General features: G+C 42.1%; 1 protein-coding gene and 1 pseudogene across 1 annotated transcript in view; both read left to right on the top strand.

Moving 5' to 3' along the window:
* Positions 1-5,133, top strand: part of SLC26A5 (solute carrier family 26 member 5) — a 78,261-nt gene that overhangs the window by 27,694 nt on the left and 45,434 nt on the right. The gene's annotated exons all lie outside the window — the stretch shown is intronic.
* On the top strand, positions 4,110-5,129 carry LOC108300292 (annotated as a pseudogene).

Genomic DNA, 5,133 nt, shown 5'->3' with positions numbered 1-5,133 from the left:
AAAAAAAAAGCTCCAGAGATGTTAATAGTAGAAAATGGTGATACTACTTTGCAGATCAATACACTTGTTGGGCATTTTCTTACCACTTGCTAACTCAGTCACTCAAGAATCATTTTGTTGTTGTGGTTGTTGTTAAGGTTTGTGGCTTCCGAGTTCATATTCTAATTACGAGGGACCATGATAAGCTAAATTCCTTTAGCATATTGCAGCAACTCTGATTTTATATGTGATTTAAGAACTTAAGAAAATATTCATTAACTTAATTAATTTATTCATGTATTCTAAACAGTACGTGTCTGTTAGGCACCTACCTGGCTCCCTGTCCTCATGGAGCTAACTAACCATCCAATAAAGGGGTGAGATGCTAAGTAGAAAAAAGCACATATAAAAATTTTCATTACAATGATAAGCACAATGAAGGAAAAGACAAGGTATTGTGTAATAAGAATAGTGGATCTAGGGCCAGCCTGTGGTAGTTCATGTCTGTAATCCCAGAACTTTGGAAGGGTAAGGTGAGGGGATCATTTGAGGTTAGGAATTTGAGATCAGCCTGGTCAACATGGTGAAACCCTGTCTCTACTAAAAATACAAAAATTAGCCAGGCGTGGTGTCATGTGCCTGTAATCCCAGCTACTCAGGAGGCTGAGCCTGGAGAATCGCTTGAACCTTGGAGGTGGAGGTTGCAGCAAGCTGAGATCATGCCACTGTACTCCAGCCTGGGCGACAGAGCAAGATTCCATTAAAAAAAAAAAAAGAAATTAGTGAATATAGGAAATGAGGTTTGAGCTGAGACTTGAGACAGGTCAGCAATGAGAGGAAATGCATTTCAGGCAGAAAGAATAGTATGTGTGAAGGTGCTGAAAAAAATTGGGTGTGGTAGAAAGAATGAATGGAAAAGCTGTGTTCTAGGAGTGTGAGGGAGCAGTGGCGGGTGAGGTGGGCAGAGGCAGGCCTGCAGAGTCTTCTTAGACCCTTTTTGGATTTCATTCTGAGTTCAGTGAAAAGCTGTCAGTATTACTTTGTATTTAGGTTTTGTTTGTGTATAAGTCTTCTCATGCTGCTAATAAAGACATTCCTGAGACTGGTTAATTTCTAAAGAAAAAGAGGTTTAATGGACTTACAGTTCCATGTGGCTGCAGAGCCCTCATAATCATGTCGGAAGGCAAACGAGCAAAGTCGCATCTTGGCTGGGCGCGGTGGCTCACGCCTGTAATCCCAGCACTTTGGGAGGCTGAGGCGGGTGGATCACAAGGTCAAGAGATCGAGACCATCCTGGTGAACATGGTGAAACCCTCCTCTACTAAAAATACAAAAAATTAGCTGGGCATGGTGGCGCATGCCTGTAATCCCAGCTACTCAGGAGGCTGAGGTAGGAGAATTGCCTGAACCCAGGAGGTGGAGGTTGCGGTGAGCTGAGATCACGCCGTTGCACTTCAGCCTGGGTAACAAGTGCGAAACTCCGTCTCAAAAAAAAAAAAAAAGTCGCATCTTACATGGTGCCAGGCAAGAGAGAGCATGTGTAGGGAAACTGCGCTTTATAAAATCATCAGATCTTGTGAGACTTACTCACTATCACATGAGCTGCACGGGAAGACCCACCTCCATGATTCAATTACCTCCCACTGGGTCCCTCCCACAACACATGGGAATTATGTGAACTACAATTCAAGATGAGATTTGGGTGGGGACACAGCCAAACCATATCACTTTGTAAGAGGTCACTGAAACTGCTGTGGGGGGAGTGGATTTGGGTTCTGGGAGGGGCACCAGACTGGATGTGAGGAGACCAGGTAGAGGTGACAGCAGCTCATGTTAAGCAAAGGTGGTAATGGCTTGAACAGCTCTAGGTCAGCTGGCCAAAAATCAATTCCCTTCTAGCCAGTTTCCAAAAATTTAATTCGTCAAAAATATCACTTCCCATAATTGATCAATTAGCTGAGCTTTGGATTTTCCAAGTGACTGATTTACCATATTTATTAAATCTATTTTACAAAATCTTAAAGCAGATTTGGGACAGATTTCTGCAATCATTTTGGTGTCATTGCCTCAAGAATAGAGAAAGGGACAGATTCAAAGTCAGGGCAAGGGCAGGGTGAGGAGCAGATAAGGGCTCGGTATCCCAAACAGGAAGCAGAAGCCAAACTGACATTCAGTCAAGCTGGACTGATGGAGCTGAAGGAGTGACTGCCATCAATCACCCATGCTCACACTCGAAGAACTTCTCGGGATTCTGCCCAGTTGAGTTTTCACAGTCATTCCACAAATCTATTTTCAACCAGCTGACCTTCCTCCATCTTGAATTAGAATGGTGGCCATTAGAATGGAAAGAATTGGAAAGACATATGATATATTTTGTAGGTAAGATCAGCAAGACTGGCTGTTGGATTAATTTAGAAAGAAGGGGGAGGGTGTGTCAAGAATAGTTTTAAGGCAGCTGGGCTGATTGGTTGGATGTGTGGGGATGGTGAAGAAGAGGGATGGTCAAGAATGACTTCCAACTTGCTGTTTCAAACACCTGAGGGATGGGGGTGCTAATTGCAGACATAAGAAAGATGACAGGGCTGAGCACAGTGGCTCATGCCCATAATCCCAACACTTTGGGAGGCCGAGGTGGGTGGATAACCTGAGGTCAGGGCTTCAAGACTGACGAACATGGTGAAACCCCATCTCTACTAAAAATACAACATAAGCCAGGCGTAGTGGCACACGCCTGAAGTCCCAGCTACTTGGGAGTCTGAGACAGGAGAATTGTTTGAACCTGGGAGATGGAGGTTGCAATGAGCTGAGATCATGCCATTGCACCCCAGCTTGGGTGACAGAGTGAGACTCAGTCTCAAAATATAAAAATAATTTTTAAAAAGATGACAGAAATAGGATTGAAGAGTAAGTTTGATTATGTTAAATTTGAGATGCTTGTGAGATAGACAAGTAGATATTTCATGTTTGTATTTAATATATGGTGAGCACAAAAGAGAAATAGGGGCTAGAGATATCCACTGTGGAATCTTTGACCTACAGAAAGCATTTCAACCATGGCAATAGACCAGGGTACCTAGGGAGATAAAGTGGAGTGAAAAGAGACAGGAGCTAAGATCAAGCTCTGTCCAACATGAAAGACTAAATACAGAAGGAGGAGCCAGCAGAAGAGATAGAAAAGAATCTGGAAAGGAAAACCAGGAGTGTGTACATTATTACAGTAAGCAAGAAATCATTTCAAGTCAGGGAATAATTCAGTAGGTAGAACACTTCTGAGAGGCACAGATCATCCCACACTCAAATTTGTATTGCAGAGGTATTTTTCTGCTCACTATTAATAAATGAAGATAGATAAATTTGTAAAACAAAATATAGCAAAGATAGAGATCTAAGAGAAAGTAAATACATTTCCTGTGATTGATAAATAATTTAAATTAACAAAAAGATTTTGTGTTAAGCATGGCAAAGTGAAAGTATGCTCTTATCTCTAATTGTCTTAAAAATCCCTCTAAAATGACAATAAAAGAGGGGGAAATGGTATAAACCAGCAAGGATGGAGAATATGAGAGAGGGAAAAATATATAAATAGCAAGCAGATGAACAAGTGGCAGCTGAATTGCTGGAGTAGGGGAAGCTGAAATGTAGATACATATACTACAAAACACTAGGAAATTGGAGGCTCCAAATATTGTGAAAGCTGAGAGTCAGGCAGAAGGCTAAAAGCAAGGGAACTGGTTCCAAGTCTTTGTAATCAGTAGCATCAATACACTCTGGTCCCCACACCTACATGATGCAGTGGATGGTGGGAGAAAAATACCAAGAGATGCCAGGAAGGTTAAGTAAAAGTCTGCACACTGAACTGTGAGCCAACAAAGGCTGTTCCCTTGCTAAACTTTGCTTCAAAGTGTCTGCAAAAAAAACTTATAGCCCAAAGCAGATGGTTACCTCCAAAAGATGTACAGTGACAAGCTGGGGATCCCCCCAGTGAAGTTGCTGGCTGCCCATCCAGTTGTCCTCCAGTAAGGCCCATCAGTAAACAAAGAGAACCAGTACACATGAAGCTTCAAGAAAGAGACCAGCTAAATTCTAGGAGGGTGAGTGAGTGCTGTGCTTTCATGGGCCTCTTCTGTATGAAGCAAAGTGTGTAAAGGTTGTCATAAAGGACAAACAAGTGAAATACTTCATACATTACAGTGGTTGGAATAAAAATTGGGATGAGTGGGTTCCGGAGAGCCGAGTACTCAAATATGTGGACACCAATTTGCAGAAACAGCGAGAACTTCAAAAAGCCAATCAGGAGCAGTATGCAGAGGGGAAGATGAGAGGGGCTGCCCCAGGAAAGAAGACATCTGGTCTGCAGCGGAAAAATGTTGAAGTGAAAACAAAAAAGAACAAACAGAAAACACCTGGAAATGGAGATGGTGGCAGTACCAGTGAGATCCCTCAGCCTCCTCGGAAGAAAAAGGCCCGGGTAGATCCTACTGTTGAAAATGAGGAAACATTCATGAACAGAGTTGAAGTTAAAGTAAAGATTCCTGAAGAACTAAAACTGTGGCTTGTTGATGACTGGGACTTAATTACCAGGCAAAAGCAGCTCTTTTATCTTCCTGCCAAGAAGGATTCCATTCTTGAGGATTATGCAAATTACAAGAAATCTCTTGGAAACACAGATAATAAGGAGTATGTGGTTAATGAAGTTGTGGCAGGGATAAAAGAATACTTCAATGTAATGTTGGGTACCCAGCTACTCTACAAATTTGAGAGACCACAGTATGCTGAAATTCTTGCAGATCACCCTGATGCACCCATGTCCCAGGTGTATGGAGCGCCACATCCACTGAGACTATTTGTATGAATTGGAGCAATGCTGGCCTATACACCTCTGGATTTCCTAAAGTATCTGGCAAATAATTCTGCAACTTTGTTTAGTGCCAGTGGTTATGAAGTGGCTCCTCCTGAGTACCACCGGAAAGCTGTGTGAGAGGCGCTCTCACTCACTCACGTTTGGATCTCCGTAAACACATTTTTGTTCTTAGTCTATCTCTTGTACAAACGATGTGCTTTGAAGATGTTAGTGTATAACAATTGATGTTTGTTTTCTGTTTGATTTTAAACAGAGAAAATAAAAGGGGTAATAGCTCCTTTTTTCTTTTCTTT

This window comes from Cebus imitator, unplaced genomic scaffold (assembly GCF_001604975.1).
Source record: "Cebus imitator isolate Cc_AM_T3 unplaced genomic scaffold, Cebus_imitator-1.0 Scaffold26, whole genome shotgun sequence".
NCBI lineage: Eukaryota > Metazoa > Chordata > Mammalia > Primates > Cebidae > Cebus > Cebus imitator.
Note: the sequence above shows the minus strand (reverse complement) of the source record. Positions and strands in the feature narration are given on the sequence as shown.